This window comes from Ceratina calcarata, unplaced genomic scaffold (assembly GCF_001652005.2).
Source record: "Ceratina calcarata isolate Rehan_Ccalc_2016 unplaced genomic scaffold, ASM165200v1 scaffold121, whole genome shotgun sequence".
Taxonomy (NCBI): Eukaryota; Metazoa; Arthropoda; class Insecta; order Hymenoptera; family Apidae; genus Ceratina; species Ceratina calcarata.
This window is the reverse complement of record NW_017133085.1, coordinates 137,459-163,563: the sequence shown is the minus strand read 5'-3', so window position 1 is coordinate 163,563 and position 26,105 is coordinate 137,459. Positions and strand designations below refer to the sequence as shown.

The 26,105-nt window shown below is 45.8% G+C and overlaps 1 protein-coding gene and 1 long non-coding RNA gene across 2 annotated transcripts in view; one reads left to right on the top strand and one right to left on the bottom strand.

The window, feature by feature from the left end:
• The window catches only part of LOC108626315 (uncharacterized), a 109,975-nt gene that overhangs the window by 49,852 nt on the left and 34,018 nt on the right, over positions 1-26,105 (top strand). The window lies entirely within an intron of this gene.
• LOC113464551 (uncharacterized) lies at positions 11,650-13,100 on the bottom strand. The gene is made up of 2 exons (XR_003389398.1): positions 11,926-13,100; positions 11,650-11,857 (listed from the first exon to the last, which is right to left on the bottom strand). It is a non-coding gene; the product is annotated as an uncharacterized LOC113464551 (long non-coding RNA).

The following is a 26,105-nucleotide window of genomic DNA, read 5'->3' as shown; positions in this document are numbered from 1 at the left end:
GCCGATGATCGCCTTACGTCAGACGTAGCCGTCGCGATGATGAGAGTCAGTTCGAGTGGTGATGTCATTGGGACGCTCCCAGGTTAACGCAAACGCGACGCTGCGCGACGCCCCGCGGTTGTCTTTATTGCTTTTTCCGGAAATATACTTCGTCTAGACGGAAAGTATCGCGTACACGTCCTTGTGAATCATCTGGCCGAGGCGAGCTTCCATGGGTTGGGATCACTTCGCATTGTAATTCACAGCGCTCGCTCTCGTGGTCACGGATGAAATTGCCCTATCCCTCTTCACAGGAAATATTTAGAAGTTTGTTAGTTTTATACTTTACGTGCGAGCGCGGCGGAAGTTATTTGAGAAAGAGAAAAATGGGAAGGAATAAAAAGATGGAGGGTGACTCAAAGGACAGAACTTTGTAAGAGTGGGTTGGATTATCCTGTAGGGAGAATTTAAGAAAATAGTCTCGTCTTTATACAATCAAATGATCAAGGAGAAAGTAAAATGAAGAAAACTTGTAAGAAATAGTAGATGGTAAATAGTACCAAAAATAGATCAATCATCGCATTCGTGTACGCTAGGAATTCGAAACGAGGAACATGAATTGCAGCGTCAAAATAAACATAGGTCCGATCCAGTATCTACATGCGGGGCAATAAACCGAGTTTCCCAGTTGGCGAGCTACGGAATTTTCTAAGCTAACGACCCTCGGTTCATTCAACTCTTTACCTCTCGCGAAATAATCTCCTCCTTATCTGCTCATTCCTAAATCGAACCATACTCATACGGAGCAGTGCGCGCCAACGTCGGATTCTGTGGATATAGTGTACACACGTACTGGATACCTGTAGAGACACGGTAGGTGCTTTTGAAATTGTCGGTACGTCGGGAGGCGGAAATCGCAGACACAAAATTCCCGGAACTATTTGCTCGGCAGCAGCAGCATCCGGCTCGTAACCGCAGTAAAAGTACTTCCCCTCTGCAGTCGGTTGCTCGCCCTCCGCGGAAGTTAAAGCGATCGTTGGAAAAGACGACTCGGACCGCGGCGAGAGCTCTGTAATCGAGTTCCTGGTGCGTGTTCCGGCCGAGCTCTCGCAGCTAGCTCCCGGGATCGATTCCAGGATTCCGGGCACCGCGAGCTCGAGGTATCAGCATTTTCCACCTCGCTGCCACTCCCTTTCCCTTTCCCTTTCCCTTTACCATTGAAACCCGAACCCGCTAGAAAGCGGCTGGGAATCTTACGGATGATCCTGATTTAAAAGCTTTCGGGGACTCTTTGAATCGCTCGTAAATTTCTTGCCGATGTATCGACTCCCGAACGCGTGCACCCTTCACTCGGGTAGGGGAGGTGTTACGTTCGCGGGGAAACCTCGTTACTCGACGAGCTGACGGGTAGATGAAGAACGTCTTTCTTAGAGGCGCCAGGCCAATCTTCGTTAACTTCGTTTCCGCCGATCTCGTTTGGATTAAGAACAGCGGCGCATGGTGGGACAATCGGTCGATGGGGGAACACGATTGATAAGATCGCGTGTTGTCGCCGACTGGGAGACAAATTGGGCTATGACTGAAAGATTTGTGTTTAGAATAGATTCGCGCCGGGACGACGGTGGCTGCCACGATATCTATGGCCGTATTTGGTTGCTGAATAGAAAGAAAAAGGGGCGACGGCGGCATGACAAATGTCCATTCATAAATTCGCTGTTCTCGAAAATCAGACTGTACGGCATTCGAGTTCGATGAGTTATGTTAGCAGGTAGAGCTAGCTGCTAGAAGCGATACAAGAAACGCAAGAAAATACTTCGTGATCGTACGTGTGGAAATATACGAATAGAAACGAAAACACATGCGAAAAGAGGATATAAATCTAAAATGGAATTAATTTGATACTTTACTTTGATGAGTGAATGTAGTGCAGATTTAAGGATGTATTAGCATTGTTCTTCCGACGTCTGATTTCTTTTTAATTATAGAAAATGCGTTTTTCTAAGGTACATAAACTTTTGGGATTGACTGTATAGCCAGTACATCCTTAAGATTGGATAGGCTCGATGTAGGAGAACGAGACTGACTCTGGTCAGACATCTGGATCTACTTCTCAGACTACTGGTCTTGTATGTATGTACTTCAACTTGGATTCCCAGAGCACCGACTCGGTCCAAAAACAAGACGTACTACGCAAATAAATACCGAACATCCCTCGAGTTTCCTTCCCAGCAAACCACAACAGCCGCAGGATCGTTTTACAGTCCTGGTCTACGGAATAATTTGAAAAAATATACGAGCTAACTTAGCGTGGTGTTCGGCTTGCGTCTCGGTCCCCGGAGATCACATTTTCTCCCTGAGTCCGATTTAAATAAAACTGCCCCCGAGGCACTATTCTCCTCCACCTCTTCGTCTACTCTCTTGTTTTACATTTCGCGTCCTTACTCACAGTTCTTCCAGTTAGTCTGGTAATCACATTTAAATCAAAATCAAATATCAATTGATGTTAATTATTATCTATAATTTTTAATACTTCTGTACTTCTTAATACATATAATAGATTACTCGATATCATCAGTTTGGTAGTAATCGTATTAATTAAACATAATTAGTTGCCGATTTAAATCGCGTTACAAATCGGATTTCCTTCTAATGACCGGAAGAAGAACCGCAAACCGGTCTCTGGTTAACGAAGTTAGCGAAATCGCAGTGAGGACAATTTCAACGCGCGAAGCAAAGTACGCGGAGATTCAATTACAGGCGTCCAGTCATCCGGCGAAACGTCTGGCGCCAGGGTGTGTGTACACCGATTGCATCCCCTGACGCGTCGCGCCATTGTCGAAGATTCCCGACCGTATCGCTCAGCAATCGAACCCCAGAATTACTACCGCCGCTTTGGTCTCGCCGTCGCCGTTGCGCGAAAGGGGGCAGTTTTAGGGTGACACATGAAACTGACACGAGATACTCGAGTTGTCTTCGGTTATTATTATTTTCGCAAACCACTTAAAAAATTTTTAAATTGTCGCTGTACGTGCGGAAAGTGTAAAGAGCAATCAGCCTTTCTTAAAAGCATGTATTTGTCAAACACATTCGAAGATAAGATATTGGCAACGCTATACTTTAAAAAATTGAAATTAGTATGTATGTACACTGTGCTGTGTTTGTACAATTTTTCAAACTATCCAGAAGTTTTTTGCGGTATCAGCTTCAAGGATAAACTTCGTACACGTGGATAGGCGTGTGTATATCTCGTCAAAGGGGTCAAGGAATTTGATGAGCTGAGATAGGGCTCCGGCGGGGTATTTAAAATTTCGTGCATCCTTTAACAAGATTCTCTTCTCGTTGGTTTATGGAGAACGTGGAATTTCCATACACGATGGGAAACTATTTCTCCACACCGCTCTGGTCACGCGGCTGGCATCAACCGCCGCGGAATATTTCATAATGGTTGGTGAATGGGACGCGCCAAATATCCCCCTAACAGAGTATAATATGGGGTAGGGATCACGTCTGATGTATCGACTGCCGGCTGCCAGATTCCCCTCTCGATTTTCTCGTTTCGACCCTGACCCAACGACCCCTTCCTCTCTGGGTGCGAACGATATCTCTATTTACCCTAATGACTTTATCGTCGAAGTACGATCAATCATTAGGTTTTAAATTCCTTCAGAGATGAAGTAGATTAGATGTTTTCGTGTCTTCTTAAATTAAATTTTGAGACAGATTCTTGGCGTGCACTGTCGCTTCTTACTTGCTAATAGTTCGTTCAGTATTCCTACAAATTACCGCTGTAAATGTGATTTACTCGGTTGACGTTAAAAAGCAGACGAGTTTAATTTCCAATCGGAGACTGACACACAGCTAGTTTCTACACGTGTCAACGATTATCCCCCGGCATCGTCGTCGTCGTCGTCGTCGTCGTCGTGTCTCATAAGGAGGTCCAACGAGAAAAACTCGATCCGTTTTCGAAAGGTTTCCCCCTACGGATTTCTTTCGTCCGAAGACTTTTCGTCCTCCTTACGTCTGGATAACGAGCGACCGATAAGACGACGACGAACCGTCCCTTTGTCAGCACCCGTCGAATTCTTCCCCTTTTCCTCCAGGATAGACGGTGGATTTCTCGGGGATCTTCCCGGAATTCACGCGGCTACGGGTTTCTTTCGAGCCGGTAGACGCGTCTTAATCCGAGACGACCGGCCTCCCTGCCTGACGAGAGAGACGGGTTTTCTCCAATCGATTGTCGCGACTGGTTTTTTGTACGCTCCGCGTCGCCTAGCGTCGTCGCAGTGAGACGCGCTTAAATTGGCCGCGTGTAACGTGGCCGAACAATGGTTACGTTTTGTGTATCAGCATATTGATCGTTTTGTGGGACGTAACCGGCTACTTTACGAGTCATTCTAATTATTCCTACCCTGTTTCATAGCTATAAATATCATCTGAATTTTTAAAAATATTCCTATTCAGAAATAATTATGTTTATTATGTATAAACATATTTTACAATTGGTATTATGGCTTCGTATTTAGTTTGTTAATTATCTAGCGCGTATTAATTTCTTATAGTATCCCATAATCAGTGACTGGTTCGGAAGTAGTTCTTGAAGTACCGTAAAGTACACATTTTATAAATAATCGTTAACTATTTGGTGAGTCATAACAAACTTACATCGCAGGTTAATTTCTGGGTCACCTTAAATTGCTTCGCCGGCCATCATAAACAGCTTCATAAATCATCGAGCTGTTTTGCAAGTCATTAAAGACAGTTCTGTGGGTCACCGTTAGCTACTCCTTTCGTTAGTCATCCGACAGTCCGACGCTTACCTAACGGAAGTATCTATTTAATTTACCATACCACCGAAGAGCAACCCCGGAATCTATTATTCTTCCGAAAGTCCGCGTTTGCCTGTAGAAAACGTGTTCGAAATATTCCGTGAGGGACGTACTCGTCACACGACAAAAGTATGATGAATATTTACGTGAAATTCTACAGTCCAATCGAATGATTTATAACTCGCGTCGGCGAGAGTTATTTTCGGCCACGTACTACGTTTATTTCGAGTGTTGTAAATTTCAAAGCGAACCACGAATCAGAAGCGCGACACGGACCAGAAGAAAAGAAAACGAAGACGAAGATTGATCGACGAACGGAGGAGAGCGAATCCAGTCTCGATCGGGGACGACCTTGATCGTCGAACGTCTACCGAATAATCTTGACTTACATAAATTAATTAATAAACCAGCCGGCGCTGCTTGATAGATGACGATCGATCGTCGCGTCGCCCTTTCGTCTCTCCGTCTTTTCGCCGACGAATTCAAGACCGTACGCGCGTGTTACGACGTCGATAAAAACGAAACGAACGAAAGCAAAAAGCGTGTTGTGCAGACTCTACGAAACTAGTTTGCATAAATGGCTAGCCTCGATTAGATAGCGAATTACGTGGACGTGTTTGTCGAAGCCAACACTCTTATCTGGCCGACTCCGACATCCGTCGCTCGGTTCCGTGCTTAGCTTTTTTCCACGATTTCTTTACCGTCGTCCCGAGTGAAAAATAAATTGAGTCGTCTCGCCGAGACGCATTGACGTCTCACCGAGTTGCCGCGATTTTATAGTACGGCGCCTTCGAGGAATCTTCAAGTAGTCTTCCTACCTTTTATTCATATCGTTTCGCGAAATAGCTTTGTAACACAATTCTTTTTATTAATAAGAACAAATTATAGTTTCTCTTTTTTATAAAATTTTCAATGGTCTTAACAGACATAGGCTTTAAATACAAATCTCTTCGCAAGAAATAGTTCCTTAAAATTGCCACAATTTCTTCATTCAAAATTTTGCCCGCCAATAACTAAAAATAACTTCCATCGAAACGTCGCGGTAAATTATTTCAGGCCATGGTATACACCGAACGATGGAGAAGCCAACCATAATCGATCATCGAGGGTTGGCCGAAAATTAGGTTATTCGGCCGTGGCGGTGGAACTCGGAGAAGCGGCGGGGTCACGGGGGATCGACCCTCGTAATCGTTGGACGTACCGGTGAATTTTTCAACCCCCATAAAAGATTCGTGTCTGGGGGGCAGCGGTGAGTTCGTGTCCGACGCGGGCGTGGTTGGCGTACCGGAACTCGACCAGACGAGTTCGCGATTCGCCGGGCCCTGTCCGACGGAAATTTACGTTCCAGTTCCCGGGCTAAAAGCCACGATAAGCGATAGGAGGAGACGGGCCGCGGAGATTACGCGCGTTAAGAATTCAGCTCGTATCGGTCTCTACGCCGCCGCACCGTACCGACCTCTCACGCTCTCCACGATGCTTTATTTAATCATCAAACTCTCCCGAACTATTAGACGAATTGTATCGATTTTTTATTGATTGTTATGAAGGGACTATTTATGTAGCTTTCCAAGAGCTCTCTAGTAGTATGAGAAATCGATTTAAATGTTTAAAGCTCACTTATGATTATTATCATCAGCAGATTTTTATTGTACTATTTAATTTATTGAATCATTGAAACGTATTAGTCCTTTTTTCAAGCGATCTTTGGGATATTTAAGCGAGGATTTCGAAAATTTATTCGAGTCCGACGCAATTAAATCCGACGAGGCACACATCAATATGTATGAAGAGCGGTGGCAATGAATCCCTTAAAAACGAAATCTGTTTGCACACAATGCACTCACCTTCATTCGCAGCGATTCTCCACAGTTCCTGACAAAACAACCGGAAACACTCGAGGCGGCTAAATGAGTCATCGCATCTCTTTTGTCAGTGAAATTAAGTAAGAACGTGTACGCGTCTGGCCAGGTTAGAGGGGAACACGTCGGCGCGCGAGGCTCATACAAAGTTAAAAAATTACATCCTCCTCAGCGGTTGATGTAAAGCGCATATTCATAATTCTGGGTTCTATTTTTTTTTCCTGTCTTCCATGAATCCTCGACGTGAAATTATGAACTTCCATGGAAACAGTTTGAAATCGTTATTGAGCAATAAACGAGCTATTACCGGTTCATTTAGAATCTTGGAACAATACGAGGGTACTGTAGCTTCATTAGAATCAGTGTTTAATAGCACATGTACAGCAATCATATTGCTTTATGACTTTAATATCATTTTTAATACCTGTTATACGTCACACAATTTACCTTAATTGTATTTAACGATGCTTTTATAAAAGCTCATCTTCCGAAAATTAAAATAATTTCAAAATATCGACGTACGTAGACAAATGTCTATTAAAAGATTTTTGTTCGTGTCAACTGCTATTATTAGACCTAGAGTCTGTTAGTCAGTTAATGAGCCATCGCTTGATAAGTACATCGCATCGTCTTCTTAGCATTGGTCACGCTGTCTTTGTATCACGTTCAAATCGTCATTCCGACACGTAGCCTGGTCGAATAAGTCTCGCGGTATTAATATGTATATCGCACAAGCTAACAGTACATTACAATTAATACGAGTCCGCTCAATTATCGTCATAGTTCGTAACCAGCCGCTGTAAATACTAGCGATGTCGGTACAAGGATAAGAAGCTACCTCACGAGCGTTTAAGCAGAGGGAGGGTAAGGAAAGGGGTGGCCCAGGCAGGAAATTAACTCGAATTTTCGCGCGGTCGGGATACTCGCCGGTCGGACGAGCGTTGCATGGCCGCTGTGAGAAGGCCGATGCGGTCGGAGTAGACCGCAGACCGCGTCTGCGGTCTTTCCGCTTGCCGTTCCGCTACTTTTTGGACTTTCCTGGCAACAAGCGCGATTATCGATCCCCGTAGGTCACCGCGCGGTTCTGCGTCTGGATGCCTGAATTCAGTTCCTCACCGCAGAACTCAGTCGAGCCGATAGTCTTCTACTTTAAAATCGAACTTCCCAGATTTTCAATGAGTCATCTACTTCTCTATGACACCGTTATAGGTACTGCTATTACCTTCAGGAAAGGTCGTACACAATTTGTTTCTACCTCGAATAATTTAGGGCTAATCGATTAATTAGTCTGTTCGTCGTGAATTATTTCTTAACGAATGGAGTTAAGAGGAAATTTGATAGGCCCTTTCTTGTATCTGGCAACTATAGTTACATACCAATAACAACTGAGTCTGTTTAACTCACGATCTTATAATGTATAAGATTTTTCTTGTTTTATCTTTCAAATAAGACCCCGCGTACAACTAACAACATGGTAAATCTGTTGGTCATGAGATCATACGAGCCGACGTCGTGAATGATTCTACTGTTCTTTCTTATACTGTGCCTACGATGTATTAAAATCGAACATATTGTGTACATACTCACAAATTTTACTGGCCTTTCTCATCAACTTAAGAATCGCTTTGAATAAAATGACGGAGACCTCGTGCAATGAATTATAAAATTCCTAAAAATTGGAGAGACGGAAATCTTGCGACGATTGCGTCGTTGATTCCTGAAACGGTTTCGCGTAACGAATCGATCAGTCGTGGTGGTCCCCGGAAATCGTGCGACCACGTTCTTGAAAAGTGTACCGGCGGAAGGTTAAGCCTGTCAATGACGGCCAAGTGAAAGTTGGACGTCTAGACGTATTTATTTCTAGAGCGACGGACGCGGCGGATTTTATTCCTGTCACAGAGACACACTGTGGCCAGTCTGATTGACGTAGGTGTTGCACCGATTTCCGTCTAAAAATAGGCTGTGCCTCTATATGGAACGCGCGGGAAACGTTCGGCGCGTGGCATCGCTCCATTTACGCTCGCGGACCAATTGGCAACGAGACTGAGAGCCGACACCACGTACAATGTACCAAACAAATTGGACTGTTGCACAGTGCTCGCTACGATACTTAAGACTTGCATCTTATAGAGCGATCCTAAATCTTTGTCATAAATTATCGGTGCTTCATCCACCTCCTACGCACAGTGCAGAAATCATGCAGAGCCACTGTGGAACCTGGTTCGTCAATTTTCACACAAGCTGTACGCGAGGCGTCGTTGCAGTTCAAATATTGACTAACACGTGGAACAGACCAGACTCACAACTCGTTTTGCAGCCACTCCACCTCGACGATTCTTTCCGCGTACATCCATTTTACAAATGATCACGAACCCGTCTAACTAACCTATCCAAGAATTACCATCGCGTACAAACAGTTCAAAAAGATCAGATCAGACACGTGACTTGGTATCATAAAACGTTCAAATTTTTTTAATGTCGGAGAGAGAGTCATTCGACTCTTCTCCTCACGGATGACAGCTAGAGGCATGAGTCTTGTTACAACAGCGGCTCGCGACAGAGGTGAAAGTCGGGACATCGTCGTCTAGACGTGTTTACCCGCGGCGAGGCGCAATCGTGGCTGCATTGCGACAACCTCGGGATGGACGAGAGCCGGCCTCCTCGTAAGTAACCGGCCACTCGAGCGTGTTTTCTGCAGCTCGCCGAGGACATTGTGTAGCCACAGCCGCAGAGCACGGTACGTGTCTCGCACGCGTAACACGCGCGACGCGCGCTTTCCAAATTGCGCCGCGATTTCCCGAGAAATCGAGAACCGCCTTCGGCCTGCCAGTCACGTCCGCGAGACGTATATATAAGACCGTTTCTTTATTGCTCACCCCCTCGTCGGCGTTTTGACACCCTCGCGGCCGTCGTTCGACCACCCCGATCGAAGGTGAAATTTCAGCCGAAATTGTTAGACAAAATCGTATTGAATTTGACAGACGTTAATCCAATGGTGGAATTATTGAAATTGCTGAAGTGTGTATCGGACGGGAGCAATTCTGTAAACTCCTCCAGCCTGTAACGCTTGTTGAGAGAGTGCGCAGGGGTTAAATACTCGCATTGTCACGAGATTGAATGACAAAAAAGCAGACCGGACCACCTATAGCTCGTCATTCACGTCCCCTTCCGTTGTCCGAAAACCATAAACCAATTCGTGAGGCAGCGGCCGGCATACCAAATACAGTCGCGCGTGAGTGAGAGACGATTCGAGACGAGAGCATCGCGTCGAGGTGCGAAGAGGCCGGGTGTCCGTGAAATTGGCCATCTCTTCGGGAGCGGCAGAAAATGCGTCTGGTCTCGGGGAACTGGTCCGACCTCTGGAGGGTCGTACGCCGGCCTTTCTCCTGCCAGGGAAGGGCGGCTGCTGAAACCGGTCGAAAAACACCGCGACGACACTTTTCACTGGAAGCTTTCGAGCGAGCGAACGCGCGCGTGGCATTTTTTATGCCCGGGAGACCCCGGGGGCCCGGGCAACCTCGACCCAGTCCCTGACGAGGCCGCGACCCGCAACGCGGCGTAACCGGGTTTCAGCCTCGACCTCCTCCGCGGTTGGTGCCTCCACAATGGCCTTTTCGAGTAGACGACGCGACCGCCGTCGCCGGTCTACCGCAAACGAGACGAATCTGCATACCGAGCCTGTAGAGCTCATACTTACTCCTCGTAGGACGACCTGTCGTTTGACCGGCTACTTCCATCCCTGGGAGGGAAAAAGGGCTCGCGTGGCGTTTACGCGTACCTTCCTACGTTGCATGTGTAAGACGTTCCCTACTGGTGGTTGGCTTAATCGATGGCATATGCAAGTTGATGGACGATAGAGGATTCTTGATATACTCACTTACTTCGGAGTATAAATTATGATTTTATAGTAATATTCAATTAGGAAGTAGGTATTAATATATTTTTTTGCTTGCAAATTGGAAAATGAATTTCCAAGATAAAACAAGAAGCAATTACGAGCACATTCATTTTACCTAACCGTGCGTCTCCCAAATTAATCCCGCGTAACTCGCAAGGATCCCACCGTGACAAAAATTATCACTCCGCGTGGAGCTTGGAATCCCGAGTAATCTGTACCTAGGCACGAGTTTCACGTATTTATAAAAATCTTGGCGTCTAGTCGGGTAGAGTAAGCCCCGTGACGGCCACCTATGGAAGATTTTTTAGGACTACCGTGGACAGTTCCCGCTCGGAGGAAGATGAAAAATTCCATACATTCGTGAAAAGCCGTCCCGTGATTTCCCTTGTGTTACGCAATATCGTTGTTCCTCTTTGAGCGCGGTCGAATGACGAGGCCTGCGTTGAAAATATTCGAGACTGGTTGTAGCGAAACCTGAATCGTAGCAACGTGAAACAGAACGCGATGAATTCGCGTCTGATTAAAAAAAACTATGATTGAACAACGGTGACGCGTGGCGTTTGAAAAAAATTCGAGATGCGTGAAAAGGGAGCAGCAACGGTGATAGACGGCTCTGCCGTTTGGTCGGTCGTTGGACTGATAACTGCGTCGGTGACTCGATAATTACCGTCGCGAGCCGGGTATAATAATACCTTCTTCCACTCCGTCGTCATCGACATCGCCGACTGTGAATCAACCTTGGCGGGAGTCGATAAGAGCGATAAAGAGGTCGGCTAGTCTAGACGATTACGCAATTCCCTGAAAAGGCATTGATTGACGTCTCCTCCCCCACCGGTTTAGATGAGAGGCTTCAGCAGGTGCTCATCGTATCCCACCGTCTACGCGACGAGGACGCCGGCCTCTTTCTCATCATCCTTGACTCTCTTCTTTTTTAGCTTCCTCGTGTATCGCTTCTTCGATGAACCGAAGATAATCCTTGGCATCGATCGTTGAAAAATATTCTGATTTAGCGGCGAGTTCTAAGAGGGCGAACAGTATAGGGACTAAGTGCAAGTGGGACGGGATGAGATATTAAAATGATTTTCAATTCAATTTTGACATCGCTTTTATTAAGTTCAGTTATGTAGTGAAGTACAATTATAGATAGTAGAACTCGTACTCTTGTTTAGGGCATGGTTGAAGAAATTTTCTGGCTTTCAGAAACAGACGAGTAGAGATATTCATCTTTCAAATTCAGACGGCGTGTTACTGATAGGTGAACACAGATTACTTTGAGCTATTTGTTAAACCTGATACTAAATAGAATAGAGTTGGCATTAATTATATTAAAGTTTAGAGTTACGAAATTTCAATTCATACGTACAAATTTTGTCGTATACAATGAACGTTTTAGGGAATACATGCGTGCATTTCCTTCACATGTACACGCAACAACAGGATCAATACAAGAGTGCCAGTATCGGCATACCGAAGCTTCATCATGCTTCATTAGCATTAAGATTCCGTGCAGATCCAAATCCCAATCATCGATCCTTATCGAGAAAATTGAAGGCACGGCCGGATCGTAGATCGAATTATTTACGCGTTAATACGTTCGTGTTTGCTGTAAACGACACTTGTTAAAAAGTTTCACTCTCGACGATATCAGCCAGCTGCACCGACGATGACGATCGATGATTTTTCACTTTCGGTGTCCGGTTCCCTTCGATGACGTTGCATAATAAAGAACACACGCGCTCACCAGGTTCCCGGTTGTTAACGCGGAGCACTGTCATTATGGTAGCCACCGCATTGCGCTTGTTCGCTCGTTGGAGCGCATCGCATCGTGCTTTCGCAGCTTCGATACCGATAAAGTTACACGGTTTGGTTGGTCCCCCAGCACGGGGAAAATCGGCGTCTTTAAGCAAGATCGACCTCCGGATAGCGTTATTATAGTTATTATTATATCGTTCGCAAGGAGGCGACTGTCGATCTGTCAGAGCGTAAATTTCCGCTAGTTTTCTAGCTCGTTAACGCCACCAGCCGGTCTCCTTCTTTACCTCGTCCCACCTGCGTTTTCTCCCTCATTATTGTTTACCCATTATCCCCGTGGAGCCGGCACAGGAGTGTACACATGTGCACGCGTGAAGTTCATTGTCCTGCGAGCCTCTTTAGGGGATCCCTTGCTCTATCGGAGGCCTGTGGAATCTGCATCTCGTAGAGATCTATTATGCACGTTGCCAGCGTCGATTCTTATCGATCGTCAAGTTAGTTGTTGCTATTAATCGTCCATAACGCTTGAACCTCCAGCATCTTGAGCATATTAACCGCGTTAAGAGCCGCGACTCTCAGGCCCGGGTGGTACAGGAAATCGTGGGCCGATTTAATGTCTCACTTATCCACTTGTAATCTCCGCGGCTAGTCATCGTGACTAAAAAGTCTGAAGAGCGAAGAGAGAACCGCGACGCAGCGGGGGTCGCTCGTTGAAAGGGTATAAAATGGGGTTGGGGGCGGTCCAAGGCGAGGGCAAAAGACGCCGAGTGAATCAAAGTCTCGAGTACACGCGCGGGCCGCGCAGCGCGACTTCTCGCTTATTATGCCTAATGACTCAGTTTGTGACTGTGGACTACACGCGTGCGCTTGCATATATACGTACGCTCGCTGCTCACCTTTCTTCTCTTTTCTTCCTTTTCTTGGCCGGGAAAGAGAGACGAAGAACCCCAGACAGTGGCCAGACGTCAGCGCGTTTCTCTTATTTTGCCTTTTATTAGTCTCGGTCATTTGGATCGACGTCGGAACGCTCCGCGGAATCGTCATACTCGGACCTTGTCCGACTCTTTCTTCAAATCTGCTTTTGAATTCCAGTCCTTCCACCACTTTGCCGAGTACAATTTAGACATCTTTAGAGACAGAAATAGTTTCACCATTATAAAAAAAAGTATTTAATGGAAGCTGTTTTTCATCCGATCCGAGATACAAAGAAATTAAAATAATAGTAGGCACAATGTATGACTGCATTATTTATAACCATCTTTTTTACATCGCCAAAGGCGGAGAATCGATATTTCACGTTAACACCTAACAATCACTTACGCGTATAATACGTCATGCGAACAGATTCAAAACGTACTCAGAAAATTTAATCTTGATTTACAAGCTATTTTACCGTCACGGTGTTTTTAGAGCCTGTTAGGGTTCCCAACAAAGTCCCGCGATTTTTCACCTTATCCGAGGAATGCATTAATATGTAAATGAAAACCGATTACGTTGTACTGGTTCCACCAGCAGTATTTCATCGACAAAAGTCTGGCAGTATTTTATATATTACCGGTTCTATAATTATTCCTTTTTTATTGTCTCACCGCGTCGTGTGTCATGCATCTAACACCTAAAAACACGCTATACGAGTAGACCGTGCCTTTTCCCAAAGAATGCTGTTCCATTCATTTATCCTCGTAGCTAAAGTAATTTTAGTATCGGCAAACCCACTGTGCTTATCAATTGAACATCTGTTCTGCAAATTTTACTGATCCTTTTACCACTACAGATTTTCTGTCTCATATGCTTTATTTTTTTTATACGAGATATCAGAATTTTACATTAAAAATCGTCCTACGAATTCTGAGCTAACCTTGCAGTTAAATAGGATAATTCATTTCGATCCAGAAACACAACAAACGTCTGGCATTTAAAATTTCCACTGCGGCATGGAAGATTTTTAAACTAATCTCGATATTCATTTCGGGTCATCTCATTTTTCGTAGCCGCAGGTAGCTAAGGCTTCTTATAACGTCATCCGGTCTGGACATTCTAAATTCGGTAGCACTCCGGAACGTCATTCCGCAAAGCTTAAATATCCGACTTATAGAGGTTGCCGAGCTAGACTCCGTTCGTAGAAAAGAATAACGTCTAAAAATGCTCTCGGCATCTAAACTCTTGTTTATAATGACAGGGCCGATTATAAATACGACCTTTTTTTTGACCTGGGGACGATCGAAGACCGGTAGCACTCCGAACATTATTTTTTTGCATATGAATCAACATTAGTGGGTGATAAAGCAGCAGAAATTACAAATTAGCTATTCTATCGTTCCTGGAAAGAGTATATAGCAGTTTAGTATTTCGATTCCGGAATAATAATTCTCCTTTTCCTACGTAACAATTCGTAGTGAGAGTTTCACGAACTCTAATAGCAATTGACAGTTCGGAAAACTTCTCCTCGATCTGACTAACTTTAACTTCAAACCAGCCATAATATTCTATCACAAAGACGAAACTTTCTGAGTCACATTTTATTATTAACGTGGATTAAAGCGCATCGCAGAAGTGATTCATCTACCGTCGAAACAAAACGGAAGCTTGGACAAAACCACGTTCGTTGATCAAAAGTTTCCATTCATCCCCAAAAAGCAAAATAAAATAAATCCAAATAAAAATTCGCTCCCGTCGAAGTATGCTTCCCGATTTTTATTCCTGGCAGCGGTTCGAATAAATTTGCGCCGACGTAATCCCTTCGTCGGTTTTTAATCCGGCTTACCGGGGCGAGCACCGAGTATCAACAATTCGACTCGGCCGCCCCGGCGCAAAAACCAGCCCGATACGCTCGCGATCCGCTTCTTTCCGCGTAGCCTGGCTGGCGCGACGCCGCCGCCGCGTCGAGGTCGGTCACCCTGGAGAACATCGCCAGGAGAAGAAGACGAGGCACCAGAAGAAGAAGCAGGAGGAGGTGCAGGAGGAGGAGGAGAAAGGAAGAAAGAGACTGACCAGTCGCCGCGGCCAGTTGCTACGTCTGCAGTCTCCTCTTTCATACGTCTTCTACGTACCACCGATCGTTTCTCCTGGAACTCAAACCTGTACTCCTCTCGATCCTTCTGAAAATTATACTATATTTCCTATTCTCTTTATATGTGGTTGATAGCTCTTTAAATAATATTATCCTACGTTTGTGTAGATTACATTTGATTTTGGAGAATAATTTGAACTGTCGAATATTTTAATACGGAAGCAATAAAATAATGTTTTCTATACATTTGCGACGAGTTTCAGAGTTCAATTAATAATATATCAAAATCCATTATGTATCGAATTGGATTAGTTAACATTGTACGTAGAGAATCTCTCAAAAACGAAGTGAAACTATTAAGAATACGTGACGATTTCCCGCGAGCTATTGTTTCTATTTAAAATCGAATTTATTACGGGCGATGACTCGATGACTAGTTATCGGTCCGAACTCGACCGAGAGACAAAGAAGCCGCCCAGCTGTTCGTCGATCCGCTTAATGGACTTTGGCAAGCCCGACGGCTACTGTTCGCCGCGAACGCTTTTAATCCTGCCACCTTCCTATCGACGGGTCATCTTGTTAATAAATAACGAGGTGTCGATGCGACGAGGTGTTTCGTAATTCGTATCAAAGATCGTCCGATCAGATGCATACGTGATTACGCCTGGACATAAAATAGTAACCACAGTTTTCGCGATAACGATTTGAATCTCGATTAAATGTCTTTGCCGCGCGTGCCCAGAGCACGCGAGCATCAGTCTTGATCTCAAACTTTTTCGAATGACGTTCGAGTGTCAGCTTTGGCCGAACTCCAATGTTGGTACATGTTTATATACGACCGTTGCCCGATCGACAAGCTTCATCTATTCGCGCCAACGCTGATGTTGTTTGACAGAACTGTAATGTTAATGGAAGACAATCTTTTGTATTACTCTGAGTGAATTTATCCTTATTATACGATAGGACAATTTTTCAAATTAAATCAATTGTCTTCTCCGGAAGAGATATTTGAAAAAATTTACCAGGAGGTGAACAGAGAAATCGTTAATCATCGCGATAACTTCTACGATTCATCACGCAGTCCCACGATTTTATTTCGGAGCCGATCAACCGAGGCCCCGGTGCCTGGTCGCATTCACGTGGCCTGGGATCGATCGATGTTTCGGAACCAGCCGGGCCGCGACATTCCGCGTGGAATCGACCGGATCCCCGCGTCTGGCCGACCGCGTAACCCACGCCACGATCTCCGCAGACACCTGTCCTCCAGGAATACCGGTCCTGGACGAAACGCGTTCTCGCGCCTAGATACATACATGCATGTAACTACACACCGTATGGCGGCGTGGGTTTGCAAAACGCGGTCGAACGTGTCTAGGCGAGTTTCTGATCGATCGATACCGGCGTGAAATATTGCATGAATCTATCAGATCGACGCGTGTTCCGACCGATGTTCCTTTTTCCGTTTCGAGAGAGGTCGTAATTCCGTTCAGTCGCGTGGGCGTACGAGCAAAAAAGCGTGAAGGAAACGTATCACGATTGCCGGAAGATTTGGATAAAATAGAACGAGAAGTGTCCGGAGATGAGATCACGTTGCCGACGTCTGACGAGCAAAAGGAGTCAAACTTGTTTTAGAAAGCATATTTGAAGCGATCGGGAGTCTCGCAAACGCAGAATGTTCGGATATAAAAAGCGAACCCTGATGTAGATTAAATCTGATAAAATTGTGGAACACGAAAAAGCAAGAGTTAAATCGTTGTTTCAGACTTCGTATTCGAATTATACGCGAATGGGTTGCTAATTTCTGTCGTGATTACGTCATTAAATCTAGCTTAAAATGTGGGTGGGACGTGATTCTTGTAAAATACGAAGGTTTATCTCGCTGCACGTTGATTTCCAAACACCTAGAGACAAGCAAAAATTTCCTTCGGCCCTCGTCACTGAATCATCAGCTTTTTTCATCTCGAAAATACGTTTATCTCATAAAGATCGTTATTTATCTGACCGTAAAACAGGCCGAACTAACACTGATACATATTGTTACACCTTTCCTTTCTGTTCGTAATCATAGAAATCAGTATTCCGTAGGCGTATTCGGGAACGAGTTTCTCGAGTTTTAACAACGCAATACTATCTGTGTTCCGATATTACCGTGCCTGAATCGGGTAGAATGAGAATAAATGGAGAGCAGTGATTCCCGGAATTACAATAATTAATCACGAACCCCGACATAGTCGTATCAAAAAGTTGTCACATTCGTAATGAATCGCCGCTGATGAATTTACGTCATAGATGATTGCAGGCGGCGGTCAAAAGATACACGCGATCCTCGGTCAAGGAATTACTGTTATTCTCGTTTTCCATATGAACTGTCGGATGTCATCAAAACTTTTATTTAGCCTCATTGTTTACGCATTGATAATAAAACTTGGATTTATGTAAAGTAAATTACGGACCGCAAAATCAATGATAAGTAAAGCTATTTTAGTTATAGTATTATTTTAATAGCGCAGTGATTATGTTGTTAAGAGAAACGTGAAATTTGTGAAATGGCGATTATTACTGGAAGAACTTTGCGCAACCCGGAAATACCGACGAGCTCAGAATATTTTCGGCTTACTGGTCAAATCAATTAGTTGTTTTTTTACCTAATTATCAATGAACAGCCGCTATCGTCTGTTTTTGTACGATGACGGAGGAGAAACTGGTGATGCTTACGTGCGCACGCGGAATTTTTGCCACTTTATCAGAAGATGAAGAAATCCGAGTCTGCAGTTTCAACGAACGAGTGAATGACAGAAGTTTCCCACCGAAATAAGTGCAGATCTCGCGCGACGATCAGTTTTTCGGCTTCAACTTATTTTCTGAAAAATTCTGAGATTGTCTGCACTTTTTTGCTGAGCTGTTTTTTTGCTCAGAATGTTTTGCCAAAAACACATGACCATTGACGTCCCCGTTTGCCAGACGTAAACGCATGTCTGTTCCGATGATTTTTGTCTGAAGCACACATTCGAATTTGCGTTCATGTTTCCCGAATCCATTAACACCTCACACATTTATTTGCATGATGAAGCGTATTCATGTTTTATTGACATCTTACACGTACCGCGTTGAAGAACAAATAGTTTTATGCCTTTCACCGATAATGTGTCTGTGGAACGAGATGTACAGAACGATCGCGCGAATAGGACATGTGCTATAAATCAATCTTAAAAATTGTAGTCTTGTAATCACTGACGTTTAGACATTGATATTTTATCAAATTAGAGCATCGCAATTAAAATGCAATGTCAACCGTGTTACTATAAAGTTAAGAAAAGAGTTCCTATTTATTCGTGGCACGTTTAAAAAATTTGCAGTACAAAAACTGCTCCCACTCGAGCTCGTTTTTCACGGAGAAGCGTCGCAATCTCTGGGATTAAGATAACGGTTTCGGTATACGTGGACGGACCCACGCAAATGAACCAGTCACAGCGATGTCTGTCTGTCGCTTCACGTTCGTTTACATTTCGGCTCGTGTACCTAATCGCGGAGGCAAAAGATTCACGCACGAACCGCTATATCGGCCTGGAATCGACCAGGTGAATCATTCTGATTAAAATCGTGCCGCGTCGATAAACCCGCGTCTGAAATAGCTCAGCGATCCATTAAAACATTTAAACGCATCGATGACGATCCTCCGCGTGAGAATCATAGAGAGGAAGCGTTCTAACGTGCAACAATGAGACAATTCGAAAATTGTATAATCACTGGCTGTTGTCGCAAGAGAGTGGGAGCACCGATATAAAAATGCATATTTTTTCCCGCTCATTACCTCGTTCGTCGACCGTCAGCGTCGCGACTTTCACTTTAGTCAGTCGAACCGTAAGACAATTCACCCCTTCGACGATAGTATCGATTAACCGGTGCCAACCCGGTGTCGTCGACCCTTGGAAATTTTCATAGTCGCTCGTTCGCGCGTCGGCCACTCCGCGGTTTGATTTTTCCGTTCTGTTCCTTAGTCATTCGGCCGAGTTTCGCGTGGAATAATCGACGCTGAAAAATTGATCACCGCTCCGTCGAATTAACTACGAGATTCGACCTGTGCCCGTCTCCTCTTCTCTCGTTCACGGATTCATATATCACCGTGTATCTTCCTCGCTCCGACTTTATTTTAATTCACCGCGCGTGCACGCATCGCCGCGGCGTCGCCGGGCATAAATTAACCGGCGTTTTTCGTTTTGCTTTCCTGACAAATATCGACGCGGCCAAATAAATTCCATAATTTATTCCCGACTGACTGATGATTGATGAATGTTCCATAAATACAGCACCGACCGAGTGCCTCTTCAACAGGAACAATACGCCCGGAAGTACCGGGATTTCAGTTTTTTACCGAGTCGAATTTCGGTTTTACTTGTCAACGGTATTTCATATTTTGCCGACGATTCTCCACAGAGATTGACTTTTTATACTTCACTCCTCTAATTAACAATGTCAACGTTTTATACTAGCATGGGATTAGATTCTAATCGCAAGCGGTAGATACTAACGGTTTTTCTATCTCCCTGCTAGGTAGAGGCAATCAGAGGTTTTATCAGCGATAATAATCTGATAGTGCGAGACAAACGACGCCAGACAACAGCGAGACGTACAAAAATGTTACGAACCGCGTCGTAGACGAACGTTTGTCTAGCTATCGTAATAGGTGGAAGCGCGAGAGATAAGTCTGGCAAGTGGATCAGCGAGTCACGTATCTATACGCGTTTGAAAAATTGTCACTGCTATTTAAAGATCATAATCGACTCGTTGATGTCGCAAAGCGTAGTCACGTGTTCGAGTAGCCTGGAAATATTTCGGTAAAATCAATTCTTGTAGTAAATTAGTGAGAATAATTAAAAGCTAGCTGACTGAAGAGTCAATCAATATTGCACGTTAAATATTCAGCATATTCTCGCATGATTAATTATCTATTTCGTTCCCGATGTTTGCTACAGTTCTACGGAAGTTGATTTTCGATTCAGCATCCAAACATGAGTCCTAAATATTCCCAGCAGCATAATTGCAGAGTTGCATATCGATCCACATAAACCAGAATCTAGGTATGTCAGCTTTTGCTTCTCAAAGTTTGATCATGCTCGTGGATAAAAGCAGCAGAGTTCTGCGTATTATATTATGCCATGAATTAATGTAATAGAAGAACTTATTTTGATAGACGTATTGTTCATAATTAAAAATTTCCGGTCCACTTGGAGCTCCTCTGAATGGAAATGGAAAAATTCTGAATAATCGATGTACACGTTGCTCGTTATTCGAATTCGTGCATCGCTTATCAGTTCGTCTTGAGGGAAGTCGCCTTATCGCCGCGAATCGATAATATTCGCGACCTTAGCCGTTCACAATGCGCCGCGAATTATCGCCGGTTGCTCTCTAATCTCGAAAATCCTCGCCACCGATATAATACCGGTTTTATCAAAACCGACTGGTTCTGTCAGACAGCCAGCCAGCCAGCCAGCAGAGGGAAAGGGTGAAGCGGGGACACGAGGGAAGGGCGCGATCACGTTGCACCGGTAGACACCCATCGCCTGGATTAAAATTTATAGCGCAGATATCGGCGCGTAAACGTCCCTCCCTGTCGAAATATCCGCCACCTTTGCCGACGTCGTTACGTCGGGTCGGGCCCACGAGCGTATAAAAGATTTTACGAGATTCCAGCGAGACGCATTCTCTCCCGATGGGTGCGGATGGGCACGAACGAAGAGAGGTAGGAAAAAAGAGGAGCGACTCATTCTGGCGGTTTCGCGAACTTTTGATGAAATCGATAGTCTGCCCATGGGTGCATGGAGGACGATCGAAGGTGAAAAAAGGAGGTAGACACGCCATGCCGCTAGGTCCAGGACCGGGATCCTCGAAATACCTGACCTACGCAGGCTTCGCTGTACGCGTGTCCGGTTCCACGACACGCTACCTCTCTCTTTCGCCTAACGACATTCGAAATAATCTGCCGCGCGAAATGGACGTGGGCCGATATTGGTCCCCCGGGTGTGCTGGAGCTGGCAGACGACACCCGATCGAGTCGGACGGGGAGAGACAGAAAGAAAAAAGAATATGTACAAGAGCGAAACGAGCATCGATATCCCTGCGTGGCCGGTCCCTGGGATACGAGACAGGCCAGGGTCCAGGATATGGCATCGCGTGGTGCCGATCAACGCCCGAGAGCTTCGCGTTTTTATTTCGTGCACTCGCGTCTGCCCGTGACATCGATCAGACTGGACTATGACACCCAGTCTTGTTACTCGGTCGAAGCTTTAGCCAGAAAACGATAGGAAAGGTGATACATTGATTCACAATCATTGATTATGTTTATTGATTAGACGTGAATTATGACCTATTATCGACTATTATCACTACAAATCATTCCTTAATGAAAACCAACGTTTTCCCCCAAGTAACTATAATTACTCGTTCATTACAAATAATAAGAGAAGAGTAATTCTTATTAAATTAAACAATATATCGATAATCTATACTAATTTTAAATTCTCATATCGAAATTTTTATCGCCGAATTGGCGCTCCGTTTATACAATTGTATTAAGAGCCCACGCAAGTGATATCATTTGCAAGTTTCTTCATAACCGATCCGTAAAGAACGGAACATAATAAACCGTGTCTGCGTAGGCGAAGAACATTTTCGGAGATTAGGCTCGACAGTAAAACCTATGTTGATTTGATGGCTTAACCCAGCGAACGAAAGATCTTCTGATTCGAGTTTTGTCGAAACAATAACGAGTCCCCGTGGAACTAGTGTCTATGGAATTATTTCCAAACTATTTTTTCGATGTAATCTATATGAAGACGCTGATGAATACTAAGTTTTCAATTCACTTTGCTCCAAAGTCTACGGATTGCGTCCGTAACCGCTATCTAATCAAGACTGTCCCCCTTTGCATACGTGGTTTCCTCGATTATAAGGCAACAACTGATTACGAATCCTCTCGAACGTTTCTCAAACGTTTGTGACATTCCTACTTGCTAGAAACTCTTGGTTATCGATACGTGTCTGGGGACAAAAAAGTCTGAATAATTGTAACACTTATGCAATATGAAGGAATGCGTCTGTCCAAATGTACAGATAATTCCTATCGCTTCGATTGCGACCTCGCGGATTTCACAATCGCGATGTACTCTAAATCTCAAAACAATCGAGTAGGTAATTGGAGCGGCACTCCTACATGGGAAAACGAGAGGTCAGCGAAGATATTGAGCAAAGTAAACGATGTCGGATGAATAAAATAATCTGAATCTAATCCTGGTTACGATTTTCCACGTACAAATATTTTCATGAAAAGAAAGAATAGAGAGAAGAACAGAGTTCGTGCTATCGAGCGTGTACGACAGTCTTCTCGATCCCTCGGAACGACGCGTACCGGTTCCAGAGAGCGTGATTGGAAGCGGAGCGCAGCCGGCGCGCAACTCCATCCCCGCGATAAGGCAGCGCGATGTCTCTCGCGGAGGGCAAATAAAAAGGGTTGAAAGGAGGGGGAGAGAGAGTAATCGAAAGAGAAAAAGAAAAGGGCAAGGATAAAAAAGGGAGCACACGGGCAGAGAGTTATCGCGTTCCGTCTGGGCCGCGTCGTGTCGCGGCGAAGTCGATTTGTAAGGGGGTTGGAGGGAGGAAAAATAAGAAGAGAGAGGGAGAAGGGACGGATGGCGATGGAAGAAAGGGAATAAAGAACGGAGAGCGGACTGAAAACGAAGAAGAAGAAGAACAAGCAGAAGCTGTCCGTGGAGGTGGAGGTTGATCTTGCACACCGGTCGGTCGGTCGGTCGGTGCAGCAGCGTTGTATCTTAGCGAGGAACCATGAGGACGAGGAAGGCGAGGATACCGCAGGAAGGACGAGAAGAGAGAGAGAGAGAGAGAGAGAGAGAAGGATCGTCAGGAAAGAAAGGAGAAACGGAAGACTCGTAGCAGCGGCTCTGAGATATGATAGCCGGTTATCATACCCTCTCCCCACTCTATCTCGTTTTGCTGCGTTCCCTGCCGCCACCTCTGCCTCCCTCTCCTTTGTACCCGCATCCACCCCGCCTTCACTTTCCCTCTCTCTCCCCCCCTCTCTTTCTCTCTCCTCGCACGAATCCCTCCAACCCGCCAGCGTCGTCTTTCGCCTCTCTCCACCGACCCTCGTTCGGCCCCAACAACCTCCTGTCTAGACGGCGCGCACACACTCTCGTGAACAGCGTCGCACACGGACATCGTGCTCGCGCGTGCAACTGCCTCGTGCAACTCTATTCCTCTCGCTCTCGCCCGTTATCATCCTCGTTTGCCGACTCGATCCCTCTCTATCTTGCCCGCGGTGCGGTGTATTAAGCCGTGTCCACACGTACGGGCCAGACACGCGCTCGTTTCTCGCCGCCGACGCTCTAGTTCAAGATAAAGTCAACCCACCGTCGCGATCGTTCCCGGCGACGTCGCGGAGCCGACTCCGCTATCACCACGTTCGACCACTCCGATAGGAAGAACAAACGAAAGAGATGGGAGGGCGGGGGGTGCTGTTCGTATTCGCACCCGTGCACAGGGAGAACATGCTCATTCGAAGTTCTCGGTGCGGCGGTGCGTTGTTTTGATCGCGACCCTGCCTCTCCTGCTCCGAGGTAAATAGAAGCCGACGAAAGGGAAAGTTGCCGCGAAAACGGACCAGACGAAAACCGAGCGGTTGGCCTAGCCACGTGGAACAGGGCTAACTACATAGAAAATGACGGTAGCACGGGTAGCGAAAGAAAGAGAGAGACAGAGAGACGTTTCGCCTTCTCGGAGTGTCGGAGGCCTCGGAATTCACTCGGTCGCGGGAACCTCTGGCTACCTGGAAAGTTGCGGCCACTTCGTGGAAGCTTGAAAAGTTAATTACGTAATTGTATTACGTCTTAGAGGCTTGTACGGATGCTTCTCGCCGGGGTCCCTCCCTCGAGAACAGCCCCTCCAGTATACCGGTATCGAAATACTTTTACCACGAACTGGAATTTAATATAAGAGCTGGGTCGTTAAGGGCCACAGTAGCCGGTCTAATGGAAAAGTTCGGTCGCGGTTGTCGAAACGGGCCGTGTATGGAGACCCGGTGGAAATAAAGCTGCACCAGACTCCTGTGCCACGTCTCTCTTTCTCGCTGTCCCCCTCCCGTTTTTTCTCTGCCTCTTTCCTTCTTCCTCTATGGAACGGAGTAATACATCTCGATGACCGTGCAGGCGGCACATGCACGCTCGGCCGCTCGGCCGCTCGTCAAAACACGGATTGCAGTCAGTCAAAACGACATTAGAGGCCGCAGACGGTTCGTCGTGGCACGACCTTGGCCGAAGTAAGGTCACGCCTCGAAGTTCCTTAAGCCGCGTCTACAGTCGACATCGACATCGCGACCGAGAGCCTGCGTATACTTTCTCGAAGAGCCTCACGAGAGAGACTGTCGTCTTGTCTCGTCCTATCTCGAAATACGCATCTCTCTCTCTCTTTCTTGTATCTCTCAACCTTCTGTTCTCTCTGTCTCTTCCTCTCTCTTGCTCGCTCTCGGCCAGTAGCGCGGGTGTGAGAATTCGTCTGTGAAACTTTGGCCTCCTGGTGTGAGACCCGTGGGCACGGGTGGGGATCAGCCGCGTCTGGCGTGTTGCAAAAGAGACGAGCGGTCGTGTGCAGCGTGCATCACGTTGCATGCAACTCCTTTCCATGCGCTTATCCGCGATCGGGGGCAACCTGAAGAACGACGAGGTCTCGTTCAGGAAGAAATACTCTTCGTGACGATACAGGTCTGATCGCTCATATCAGCTTACTCATTGTTTACCAATTTTGTTACTTTGGAAAGACGACCTTCGATTTTTCAAGGCGGACGCATAATAAGAACAAATTGATAAGATTAATGAAAAACGGAATGGTGCGCGGTGCAAGTAAGCGCGATCGCTCGGCGAGGGTTTAATTGGTAGCGGGCGGCCGGGCGATTATCCGATTCCTGGGACGGGTCTCGGTCGAGCGATTCGACGGTCGGAGAAAGGCCTGGCTTCTTTTGTCGCTGCCATTCCTGGCGTGGTTAATTGAAAACTATTCCCTAAGCGTTCCACCGGCAAAGCCCATGCCATAATATCACATCGAACAAGTGCTATCGATCGCGCACCGCGCCGCCGGCCGACCGACCTGACGGTCGATGCCTGCGCGGTTCAAGTATCAACCTGTTATAATTTCAAGGGTAATTTCACCCTCTACAGGATAGAGTGGCGCACTCGAATTAATGGAAACCGGCTGGAGCACCGTCGACGGGAATAATTCGCGCGAATCAATGTACGTAACTGCACACGAACGCATGCAGGCACGCGTGCGTACGCGCGCGTTTACCACCCACCCCAGCGCACACCCCCTTTTTCGTCGGGATACGCGCACCTCCTTTTGGGGATTTCGGTTCTCGAAATTCCGAGGTCGCTTCGCCCCTTTCGCCTTCCTCGCCGTTGGCGAAAGGTAATTACTTTCCCGCGGCGCGCGATACCACGGTACCGCGTTGCGTTTCATCCGTTAGTGAAAATTTTATAAACCCCCCGGAAGAACTCCCGTCCAGAAAATTGGTGACTAAGAGCGGTGCAGAGAATTGGGATAACAGATGATAAAAGAATAAACGTTTTCCGATATTCCCATAACTCGATACTTTCGAAACGCGCGTCCCTCTCGAGATTCAAGAATTTCAACTTCCACGAGGGTCAAACTTGGCTGCATATGCAGTCTGCGTAAATCGAGTTTTCGTAAACGTTTTGATGCGACCAAAGTGAATTGCA